The 12,952-nt window shown below is 46.6% G+C and overlaps 1 pseudogene; it reads left to right on the top strand.

Annotated features, from left to right (window-relative positions):
- LOC113627793 (glutamine synthetase pseudogene) overlaps positions 1-8,937 on the top strand; it is a 13,683-nt pseudogene extending 4,746 nt beyond the window's left edge.
- Positions 8,938-12,952: the final 4,015 nt, after the last annotated feature.

The following is a 12,952-nucleotide window of genomic DNA, read 5'->3' as shown; positions in this document are numbered from 1 at the left end:
TATATATATATATATATATATATATATATATATATATATATATATATCTTTTGGCTTTATCCAATAAGTTTATTTTAGATAAATTTATTCTATGTACAATACAGGCTTGAAAACTTCAGTGATCTGATATACATATACAACTGGGAAACCAAAGTAGAAATTCTGTGTTTCAAATATAAACTATAGATTTTATGTAAAATAAAGGATTTTTTAAAGTTTTACCCAAAGCAAATCAAACGAATAAAAAGGAGATTAATACCAAAGATTAACAAGGTTAATGTTACAAAGAACTACAAAATTAAATCCCAAATGTGCAATGCTTGCTATTACAGTTCCAGGTTCTCTTGTGACATTTGAAAATGTTAAACATTTTTTTAAACATCTTTATTGGAGTATAATTGCTTTACAATGTTGTGTTAGTTTCTGCTGTATAACAAAGTGAATCAGCTGTATGTATACATATATCCCCATATCTCTTCCCTCTTGCATCTCCCTCCTACCCTCCCTATCCCACCCCTCTGGGTGGTCACAAAGCACAGAGCCGATCTCACTGTGCTAATGAATTCCTTTTAGGATCATGCATTCCTTTTATGGCCAACTCACTCCTACTCACACCCCAGTGGCTGCAACACAGGTGTATGGACATACCAAGTAGCCAGGGAGGCTGGGTGGCGTGTGTCTGGTTCAGACTCAGTTCTATTATCAAACAAAAGGGATCGGATATCAGTGGACAATCAGTGCACTCCAGCATGTACATTATGGGTGACCCCAAAGGTGGTAGATGAGGGAAGCTCGGGGGGAGCTCAGTCTCAGCAGCTCTGAGTTTGCTCCCTAGTCACTCAGTAGAGCTCATGGCCAGCCTCTCTTGGCCAGAGGATCTGGTTATGATCCATACTATACTGGGCTCAGCACACACGCAAAAATATGCATGGGGCTTCCCTGGTGGCGCAGTGGTTAAGAATCCGCCTGCCAATGCAGGGGACACGGGTTCGAGCCCTGGTCCGGGAAGATCCCACATGCCACAGAGCAACTAGGCCTGTGCACCACAACTACTGAGCCTGTGCTCTAGAGCCCGCGAGCCACAACTACTGAGCCCACACACCACAACTACTGAAGCCTGCGCGCCTAGAGCCCGTGCTCCGCAGCAAGAGAGCCACCGCAATGAGAAGCCTGCTCACCGCAACGAAGAGTAGCCCCTGCTTGCCACAACTAGAGAAAGCTCGCGCACAGCAAAGAAGATCCAATGCAACCAAAATAAATAAATTAGATAAATAAATTTTTTAAAAAAAATGCATGGAAACTGGCTTTGCCTACTAGTAGCTCACATTTTAAGAGGCAACAAACATAAATAGGACATGCTGACCAGAGAACAAAGTATGAAACCAATAGATGACTGAATGGCAAAACATAGACAGATACCAGGCAAGGGTTTCCCTGCCAAGGGGCCAGGGCATCTAAGGATAAAGTGGAAATCCCTGAACCAGTCCTCAAGCTTCGCCTCCTTCCCACCTTCCACTTCCCGCCACCTCCCCCGAGCACTGAGTCTCCCCACTCTAAGCAGCTCACCATTCCTCCTCTAAGTACACCCTGCACTTACCTTTTTCCTTTGCTCTGCTAGTCTAGCTCAGAAAGCATCTCCTCAGCAAGAGTTCCTGAATCTCTCAAACAAAAATTAGTCACTTTTATCTCTATAATCCCAAAGCACTTTTTTATATGCAGATCACATCACTTATCACATAGTTTGTACTGTAATCAGTTGGGCATAAATGTGTCACTCCACCCTGTCTAGAATAAGACTTTCACCAAATCTTGTACACCCAGTGCTTAACACAGTATCTGGGAAATAATGAGGGTTAAACAAATGAGTGGCCCTTAAAATGACCCTTAAAATTGTGTCATATTTATCACCATACACCTGGTGCCCAATATATGCACAATGCCTGGCTTATAGTTGGTGCTCAATAAATGGAGTTTGATTGACTTAACTTGAACTTAAAGAGAAGTGCAATCAGGCACAGCAAAGACAGGTCCCAGAAGACACACTCACATGGTTGCCAACCCAGTCCTGTTGTACCAATGGGATTTTCAGAGTCTGTAGCTCCCATATGTCCAGTTTGGTCTGCCCAGCAGATGCGAGGCTTGTGGTGCATTTGGTGAAGGTTGTCTGGGGCTGGGACCAACCATGCTGCACTTTAGGCTCCCATTACTTTTCTTTCCCCATGCTCACTCCCCAAGGCTCAGTCCTTAGCCTGGGTTGCTGGTCCCATCCTCCATTCCCAGGGAGACTCAGGTCATCAACAGAGCTCTACTGGATCACTTTATATTCAGTGCCTCTTGGGTGCCAAGCACAGAGCTCGGCACTAAGGTGGAGCAGTGAACTAGACAGATATGATCCCTGCCCACAGGGCATGTAACACCTAGCAAGGGCTCACACTAAGTAAATGACCCCAAAGTGACATGGTCAGGTGTGCTTATCACCTTGAGAGCAGCAGAGGCCTTCAGGACACCAGGCACTCCACACTCAGCCTGTCTCCCCTCCTGAACTGGGCTTCAGAGAACCTGAGTGAGAGTCCACCATCAGAGTTCCAGACCTGCCGCCTGCCAGCCAAGGGCACATCCCTTATCCTCTCCAAACCTGTCCCCTCATCTGTAAAATGAGGTCAGTAACAACACCTGTTCTGCCTTCCTTTCTGGGTTAGATGAGGACTAAATAAGGTATGTGAAAGGGCTTTGTAAGCTGTAATAAATGTTACTTATTACTGTTGTTGTAATTAGTATTATTATTCCCAAGTAACCCTTCCTCCTGATTTTTCCCTCTGATTGTCATGGGTGCCAACATTCTCCCAGTCCCGTGGCCTAAGCTTATCTGTTGTTTCTGTCTCCCCAAACATATTCTCCCCTTCATCAGACACCGAAGCTCAGCTGGTTTCCCTGAGGAGCACATGCTTCCTCCATCCCCCTGGCTACAGTGATTGGCTCAGAGAATGGGCATATGACCCAAGCCAGTCAGTAGGAGTCCTTCTGGGATTTTCCCACCAAAGCTGTGAAAGAAACGGTCCCTTTCTGCTGAGAGGATCTGATGCTGGGGTTCCAGCAACGCCTGATACCATCGTGTGGAGAAAGCTTGTCTGAAGAATAAGCCAAGCAGAGAAAGACTTTCATGGATCAAGCTGTTCATAAAGCCAGATGTAATCCCGGATTTCCCAGGCACTCAAATGTAGGTAAGCCGTCTTGTATATAAGCTGATTGAGTTGGGTTTCTATCAACTAAAAATGGAAGACTCCTGACCAATTCAAGACTCAAAACTTAGGTGATATGTTCTATTTGTCCATTGCTTTCAACTCCAGCCTTTGATCTATTGGAGCTTGTAAACAGAGTCCTTTCCGCTACATAGTTCTGCCACCATCCTGGCCAGACCCTCTTTGTCTCATACCTGGAGGCTGCCTGGTGGGGAGAGCTGAGGGATTAGAGCCAGACAGCCCTGGAGTGAATCTCGGCTCCGTTACTTACTCATCAGTCGTGTGATCTTGGGCTTCTGTGGCCCTCAGCATTTTCCTCTGTAAAGTGGGACGAATAACCCATACCATGCATGGCTGTTGTGAGTATGAAATGAAAAGATATCTAATAGGGCCTGGCGGAGGCTCAGTAAGAGGCAGCTATTATCACCATAACAATATAGTGGCCTCCTAGCTCCGTCAGTAGGGGGAAGGCAATGCATTGATCCTGTTTTCATTGGGGGGCCCTGACATTAAAAAATGGCCATAGCTCAGTCTGAGAAAATGGGGCCCAGGCAGCTTGGATGCTCGGGAGCCACTGGGGCAGAACAAGAGTTGATGGAGCCGCTGGAGAAATGACGTTTGGGCAGGGATAGTCTCCCAGCAACAAGGGGAGGGACCTTGGGTAAAGAAGTCCCAGCCACCAAGCAGCCAATCAGAGGCAAGTGCCTGAAGAGGCCAGGCCAGATGAGGTCAGAACTGGGATGAAGGACTGGTCCTCAGATATAAGGAGAATCCTCTCCCAGGAGACATTGAGGGTGGGGTCAGTGCTTAGGAACTTAGTACATTCATGACTTGCGATGTGTGTATAGTTTTGTAGGCTCTCTGCAAAACACCAAACTTGGGATCTACCCTTTCCTTTTATTGACCTCGGGTCTGGCTTATTGCTTCTAAAGGAAGAGAAGAGCACTGGGACTCCAACCTCATTTGCAGTGGATGAGCTCTGTGACCTTGGGAAAGCAGTTTCCCTTCTCTGGGCCTTGGTTCCTTCACCACTTGAGGGGGATGGCAGGTCCCTTCCAAAGCTAACAGCCCATCTCCAAGCCCTAAGGGGTTAATCAGGCTGGCCAGGCCCCACTACCTGAGACCACACCAGAGCTTTTGTTCTCAAAGAATCCAAGATAGGGCAGGGGGAGGGAGCAGCCTCCTCAATTTCCGTAGCTGTTTAATCTAAGAGAAATGATGAGGTGTGCAATGAAGGTGGGTAGCCCTGGGGACATTCTCCGCACTGGACAGTGCTGCCTCTGTGACAGCTCCACATGGAGAAAGGTGAACCTCAAGCTACAGGGTGACCGTCCCTGTGTAACAGCTTTCCATTTGTTTACCGAAAAAATATTGCTCCATCATAAAAATTCCCAAAATAGTTCCTTCCCTGGCCAGACTGACTGGCGGGCGCCCAGCTCGGGAGCCCAGCCTTGCTGGAGACACACTCTCAGCGAGGCACAATTAGCCGGGAAAGTTGGGGGCTGCAGTTCGAAAGACCACCAGCCCCACACATCCTGCGGGGTGCAGCTGGGAGGGTTAGAGCCACAGAATCGTCTCTCCGGGGGGATCTGGGCAGTGACAGGATTTTCTGAGGCTCAGCAAGTTTATTTTTAGCTAAGAAGGGCTTCCTCTGCTCTAAGGGGATTGGCGGGTGGATCTCACTAGCTGAAGGTGGAACAAATGCTTTGCTCTCTGCTGGAATTCTCTCTCCCACACTCGTACTCTGGCACCTTCTCATCCCACAGTTCTCGACTTAAAGCAGCTCTTCAGAGAGCCTTTCTCTTAAAGCCCTCCCCTGAAACGACCCAAATGAGGGCTTCAGCTATCCAGTCTCAAAAGGTTCTTCCTTTTCCCTTGGGAGAACTTACCACAGTTTGTACTTACAAATATGAACGTCAGTCTTTTCCACAGGTTGTAAGGCTCTTGGGCAGAGAACGTTGCTTAGTACTTATCCCCAGTACCTTGCACATAGTAGGTGCTCAGTAAGTATCTTTTCCATTTACAGAATGACTTAATAACTTGCTTGAGACTTAGAAAAGCCAAATAACTTGTCCAAGGTCACGTAGCTCACAAGTGCCAGAAGTGGGATTTGAACCCAGGCCTGTCTGATTCTAAAACCCAGGTCTTAACCCCACTGTCCTGCTCCACTGGATCCACAGGGCTGGACAAATCACCGAATGAGAGGGCATGGAGCAGCCATAGTATGTCTTCTCTTTCACTTTCTTCCTGCCCCCATGGCAGGGAGGAAGGAGGGTATACAGGCTGCCCCCAAGAAGACTCAATACTTATCCCAGTGCTTCACATATAATAGGTGCTCAATAAGTAAGTGTTGGGCGAATGTTCCCTTGCCAGGGACCCCAGACATCTCCCAGGGGCATACCAGTCTTGTGGGGACCTGTTTCTATCTGTGAATGAGAAAGTGAGGGAGAAGGACATATAAAAATGATTCTAGGGCTTCCCTGGTGGCGCAGTGGTTGAGAGTCCGCCTGCTGATGCAGGGGACACGGGTTCATGCCCTGGTCCGGGAAGATCCCACATGCCGCGGAGCGGCTGGGCCCGTGAGCCATGGCCGCTGAGCCTGCGCGTCCGGAGCCTGTGCTCCGCAACGGGAGAGGCCACAACAGTGAGAGGCCCGGGTACCGCAAAAAAAAAAAAAAAAAAAAAGATTCTATTCCATCCCTCCAACCTATCTCTCCTCCTGCCCACCACCCCAAATAGGAAAGTGACCCAGAGTTAAGAGCCACCTTCACCAACAACTTGCTGCGGCAGCTAAGAGCTTCCAGGCTGGATTTCCAAGCAAAAGTGGGCAGGCCCTTCCTGGTCTCCTCAAAGTTCCTGCTTTTATACCTAGACCTCCTCCATTCCAACCACCCCATACCGTACACAAAGCTTTCTTAACTTTACGTGAAGTGGGAATAAATTCACCTTAGAATTCAATAAATTCAATTCAATTAATTAATGAATCCACCTTAGAATAAAATGCTAATTTTATTGATCTAGAATATGCAATCTAAGTGAATATAATGGCTTGCCTTGCAAACCCAGCTCTAAGACAAGCCCCCTCACCACATCCGGGGAGGAGAGAGAAAGAAACAGTGAGAGAAACAGAGAGAAAGCAATCTGCAGAGTAAACATCTTCCTCAGGCCATTCCACTCAGTGAGTAGAGGCTCCAGGGAATGCAGAGCAAGATGACAGATACTCCCTCAGCAGCTGGTTTCAGTTCCCACAAAGCTTAGCACCTTTTCAGCACCTTGAGTGGATTCTGATGTATGAACATGTGTATCTTTTCATATATCTTGGCCCCTAAATTCAAGGCAACTACTTTGTGATACACAAAGCCACATATATCCCATTTTAGTAGGGAAGTAGTCTTCAAGGGGTAATTTTAGGGGACATGATTTTCTTCTTTACATATGACTTTAGAACCTGACCTTCACTTAGCATCCAACAATATTGCCATTCACATTCACTGTGGGGAAATCAGACCATAGATCCAAACAAGATAAAAACAATCTCCTGGAATCTTACCATTCAGGATAACCACTATGTGTTTCTGAGGCGCTTTCCTCAAGGCAAGTGTGTACAAAGGTATATTTATTATATCCATATTTTCTAAACGGAAAACTGGAAAGAAGATAGTCTTTTGAAATCTACAAGTTGTGATTTTTTTTCAAAGTCTTTTCTTTAAGAATACAGTGGGCTTGATTCTTTCCTTTTCAAACTCCTGTTTGTACTCAGGGCCAGTTTTCCACACTGTTAATATTTGTACCAGAAAGCTCCTTGGCATCCTCAGTTCTAAGCAGGTGAGAGTCAGAATCACTCCCAATGGAAAAGGGGCCAAAGGAACCGGGATGAATCTTTTCCTTCTTCCCAATTTGGCCTCTGGTTAGTCCTGTAGGGAAGCAGGCCCAAGAAGACTGAATCACATCCATAAATCATGCCTCTGCTCTGTCTCCCCCTCCCCCTGACGCTGAGCCATCATCACTGTGGTACAAAGGATACCATGTACAATTGGGTCCAGATGGTACCCAATGCTTGTGCCATCTGGAAACAGGTAAGCTCATCACCATTTCCTCTTGAGACTAGGTGACCCAGAGAGAAACAGAAGGAACACTTAGACTGAGAGGGGATTTAGGAAATAGACACCCTCCCTTTGCCCCATTCAAACCATTTCTAGATGAGAAGGAAGCGATCATTTTGGCAGAGCTGAGGATGGGAGAAGAGCAGAGCGTCTGCACAGCATCCCCGGCCTCCTTGCCTCTCCTCCTGCACCTCATTCTCACCGCCTGCCTGCCCTGCCACCCAGGATACCTCCTACCACGGCCACTTCCGTGAGTTCCCACTTGAAAGAAGGCATCCAGCAGGTGGGCATGTCCCTGTCTCAGGGTGAGGAAGCCCAAGCTATGCGTACCTGGATTGACAGTGTTAGATGAGTTGCCTGAGTGGCATTTTGATGGTTCTAGTACTTTTCAGTCTGAAGCTCCAACAGTGACAAGTATCTCACCCTTGCTGCCATGTTTCAGGACCTTTTCTGCAAGGACCCCAAGCTGGTGTTCTGTGAAGTCTTCAAATATAACCGAAAGCCCACGGAGACCAATTGAAGGCACACCTGTAAATGGGTCACAGACATGGTGAGCAACCAGCACCCCCGGTTTGGAATGGAGCAGGAATATATTCTCATGGGCACAGACGAACACCCCTTTGGTCGGCCTTCCAGCCACTTCCCTGGGCCCCAATGTCCATATGACTGTGGTGTGGGAGAAGACAAAGCCTGTGGCAGGGATATTGTGCAGGCTTACCACCAGGCCTGCTTGTACACTTGTGTTAAGATTTCAGGGACGGAATGCCGAGGTCATTCCTGCCTGGTGGGAATTCCAGATAGGACCCTGTGAAGGAATGGATATGAGACATCATTTCTGGGTGGCCCGTTTCATCTTGTGGCATGTATTTGAAGACTTTGGAATGACAGCAACCTTTGATCCTAAGCCCATTCCTGGGACATGGAATGATGCAGGCTGCCACACTAACTTCATCACCAAGGCCATGAGAGAGGACAATGGTCTGAAACACCTTGAGGAGGCCATTGAGAAACTGAGCAAGCAGTACCTGCATCTGAGCCTACGATCCCAAGGGGGACCTGGACAATGCCCGGCACCTAACTCGACTCCACGAAACCTCCAACTTCAATGACTTTTCTGCTGGCGTGGCCAACCCTGGAGCTAGCATCCACATTCCCAGGACTGTCGGCCAGAAGAAGGGTTACTGGGAATACCATCACTCCTCTGCCAACTGCGACCCCTTTTCAGTGACAGAAGCCCTCATCTGCACATGTCTTCTCAATGAAACTGGCAATGGGCCCATCCAGTACAAAACCTAAGTGGACTAGACTTGCAGCCATCAAACGCCTCCTAATACTACATCCCGCTCCTACTCTCGTCCCTCTCTCCATTGTCCTAATAGCTGTAACTCAAAGGATGGGGTATCAAGGTCTTTTTTTATTCCTAAAAAAAAGGAAAAGAGAGAGTTTGAAGAGCAGCAGGGTTCAATGTTTAGTGATACCTAGCAAAAAAAAAAAAAAAAAGTTCAACACACTATGTATTTTGTAAGGGCCTGCTTCCATTTTGCTTTGCTTTCTTCAGTATTTGGTGGTTGCAAATCTAGTCCAAGATGGGCTGTGCATTTGCAAAATCAGTGGTTTTGATTAAGTATTTGGACTTTGATCTTTGAATGGAATTAACCTTAAAAAGAAAATAGTGCTGCTTAGATGAAAGAAATTACCAGAAATCTCCCCTGGGCGGAGAGTCGAGTTACTTCTACCCCATGGCCAAGTGACTACTAAGGAATTTGATAATTACCTTTTCAGTTAGAATAGCACATATTCACTGCTCAGATTCAAGAATTTGTTTAAAAATGCAACTATAAATAGTGCAGGTACTTCCAGTTTCTAACATCAGTCTTGCAAATTTCCTGTACTTATGAATAGCCTGTTGTTCAAGCCACCCAACCACAGTCAGCAAATGGACTCGCGTGAGCTAGCACCCCTTCACCACCTTTGTATTTATTTAAGCAACTTGCTCTCAGAATAATTTAAGATGACTTTTTAAAATTACATGCAATATAATAAAGCAAAACAATAGATATACAAGAAAGATTTTAAAGGGGAAAACAAGAAAAAAAACAGAAGATGAACATGCTAAGGGTGAAATTCAGTTCTGCAGGTTATGAGGATCTGTACGCTGGCTCAAGATTGCTTCAAATTTGAATATAAGCAGGGACTTCTCCAGTGGCGCAGTGGTTAAGAATCCGCCTGCCAATGCAGGGGACATGGGTTCAATCCCTGGTCCAGGAAGATCCCACATGCCGCGAAGCAACTAAGCCCGTGAGCTGCAACTACTGAGCCCTCATGCTGCAACTACTGAAGCCCGTATGCTGCAACTACTGAAGCCTGCATGCCCAGAGCCCCTGCTCCGCGACAAGAGAAGCCACCGCTTGCCACAACTAAAGAAAGCCCATGTGCAGCAAGGATGATTCAAGGCAGCCAAAAAAAAAAAAATTGAATATAAGCAGAAAAAGGGGGAGACATGGTCAGTTATATGATCTATAGTGTCCATAAAATAAAAGCCAGGTGTTTAGGGAAAAACAACTATTCCTGGAATGAAAAACTAAGAGAAATTTCTTCCATGGCTCCTCATAAAGAAAACATTCTTACCACAGATATGACAAGGAGTTCCATAAGTCCTTCTCTTACAACCTCTCAATGTAGGCTGATGACTTCTTCAGAAATCTGAGTTTGTTAAAAAGCATTTCCACTGGAGACCGAAAGCACATGGTTCAGATCCACAGCTGGTGTGATTCAAAGAGAGATTTTTTTTTTTTTTTTTTTTTTGCGATACACGGGCCTCTCACTGTTGTGGCCTCTCCCGTGGCGGAGCACAGGCTCCGGACGCACAGGCTCAGCGGCCATGGCTCACGGGCCCAGCCGCTCCGCGGCATGTGGGATCTTCCCGGACCGGGGCACGAACCCGTGTCCTCTGCATCGGCAGGCGGACTCTCAACCACTGCGCCACCAGGGAAGCCCTCAAAGAGAGATTTTAAGAACTGAAAGAATACATAAACTGTATAACCTTCAGACCATCCTCATCAAATTTTATTTCTCTAAACCAAGCATTTGTAAGCATTGTAGGCACGAGTTTATGGATGCTTCCCCCCAACCAGCACTTGCGATGCTAGTTAACCATCACTCTATTTGCTTTAACTTGAGCCAAGTCAGGAGGAGGGTCAATGTCCCTGCTGGATAGTGCAGGGAAGTGACCACACCTCATCCCCGCCAACCCCTTTCTCCTCTTACAGGGAAAAGTTACAATGTCACGTTCTCTCTTCTGCCCCCTTTACTAACCATTCAAGGTCTAATTGGGCCCATCTCAGGATAGCTTTCTCATGCATTACTGCTCTTAGACAAGTAGAGCTCATGCCCCCCTCTTTTGCCCCAGACCCCATACCTTCTCTTTGGGGTGCTCACCAGTCCCTCTGCCCACCCTATCCTCTTCCCACTCCCCAAACATATGGGGTTGACCAGATATCCTGAGGGATTCCAGAATTCATGTCTATGGAGTTGTCCCGGGGTTCTGGTTGGGTCTAGGTTTCAGGAGGACATCAGTGAAAGCAGATAACTCCTGCTGGCTAACAAGATATTCCTTTCATGGGATTGCATGGGACTGGGCTTCTGGAATGGTGCTGACATTCTGATTTGGAGTGACTCACTCACATCAGACACAGGGAGAGTACAGGGCTCTGGGCTATCAGGAATCACCACTGACCGTGAGGGTTGAGCCGTGTGGGTGCGCTGTGCATCAGTTCTCCTCTGCTCCTTCCCCTTCCCCCCACCAAAAAGCAATTCAGTGCCAGGGGACCCACACACAGCGGGCGTTGCTGCTGACGTACACAGGCAGTTTATTTGTCCACTTTCTTCCAACTCCTACCTAGTGATCTCAGGAGGAACAATGTTTCCCTCTCTCCACTTTATTCCATTTGTCAACAAAAGCCCAAGCCCTAATCACATCTGATCAACTTAAACAGTGTGGCTAATAATAATGTCTTACAGGGGCTTCCCTGGTGGCGCAGTGGTTGAGAGTCCACCTGCCGATGCAGGGGACGCGGGTTCGTGCCCCGGTCCCGGAAGATCCCACATGCCGCGGAGCGGCTGGGCCTGTGAGGCGTGGCCGCTGAGCCTGCGCGTCCGGAGCCTGTGCTCCGCAACGGGAGAGACCACAACAGTGAGAGGCCCGCGTACCGCAAAAAAAAAAAAATAATAATAATAATAATAATGCCTTACAGAAGAAAGAGAAAGCCACAAGTGTAAAAGTCAAATTAACCATACTCAAATACCAGAACCATCAACACCCCAACCCCTTAGAATATCTAAAGGTCCCATCCACAGTTCTCACAAAGCCTTCATCTACCTGCACTTCTAATAAAACTGCTCACCCTCACCACCAACATTCATGATAATTAAAAATGAATTCTTATTTGGTTTTATAGCTCTTCTATTTAAGCACAGTTGGTGAAAAAGCAGTGTTTCATACTTGTACTAATTCAAAACAGGCAATATTTCAAATATATATGTAGTTAAACAAGTTTCAAGGATTAACTAAACCACATAGCCATACATGACATGGGTTTTTTGGGAAAATGTATTCCCTGTTCCCATCACCACTTTATAATTGAACTTCTGGTATAGCGAGTTGGGTACTTCCTATCCAATGTCACCTACACACACAAAAACCACAAATTAGGAACTCTGGCCAGCACTAGCGATGAATCATGCCTGAATGACATGACATGTCAGAAGGAATGACATGTCCTTCTGACAAGAAGGACAGACTCTTCCAGAAGCGGTCACTTCTGGAAGCAATGAATTCTTCCAGAAATTCATTTGAGATATCAGTGCAACAAAAGCAATTACAACAAAAATCCTTTGATAGTGTGTACACACGTCCACACAACGCACCCACGCAGGTATCCACACATACCGCACAAAGATTTCTGAGGTGTGAGGGTTGGATCAGGCATTAAAGCACTGACAATTACCACAGGTTCAGGTTTATTATATTAAGACTTGTACTTGGGAGCATGGGCTTGCATTGTCTCTCTGAGAAAGTGATACAGACATTGGGAAGAGCTGTATTCTTTTCCTTGCAGGCTATTAAGAATATTTAAACCTCTTACCAAAAAAATATATTGCTCATACTTTTGCTCATGAAAACATAGACATGTGTCTGTATGAAATTAAATTACTATTGATGGGTTTAGTATAAAATGGGGGTGAAAGAGCAGTGAATTAAAAGACAGGCATCCTCAACTCCAAACCAACTCTTCTACTGACTGTGTGACCCTGGGTAAGTCATCTCATGTGTCTGAATCTCGGTCTGCTATGCTGTGAAAGAGCAGGGTTAGGCCAGAGTCACATCAAAGAGACCTTCCAAGCTGAATGTCCAGGACTTTTCCCTTTGACCAGCCCCAAGCCACTTCAGGCTGTTGTCATGTCCTCACAGGCCCTTTGGCACCAGTGCCAAAGCTGGGAACCTCTGACCAACCTCCTAGGTAAGAACTGCATCTCATTGTCACTTTGGCAAATGTCTGTACACTCTCGCCTCCCTCCTCCTTCTCCAGACATTTGGTGGCCTCCTGTGTA

The sequence above is a fragment of the Aethalodelphis obliquidens genome, unplaced genomic scaffold (genome assembly GCF_003676395.1).
Source record: "Aethalodelphis obliquidens isolate GAN/ISIS:26980383/991018 unplaced genomic scaffold, ASM367639v1 scaffold21, whole genome shotgun sequence".
Lineage (NCBI taxonomy): Eukaryota > Metazoa > Chordata > Mammalia > Artiodactyla > Delphinidae > Aethalodelphis > Aethalodelphis obliquidens.
This window is presented reverse-complemented; position numbering and strand designations above follow the sequence as displayed.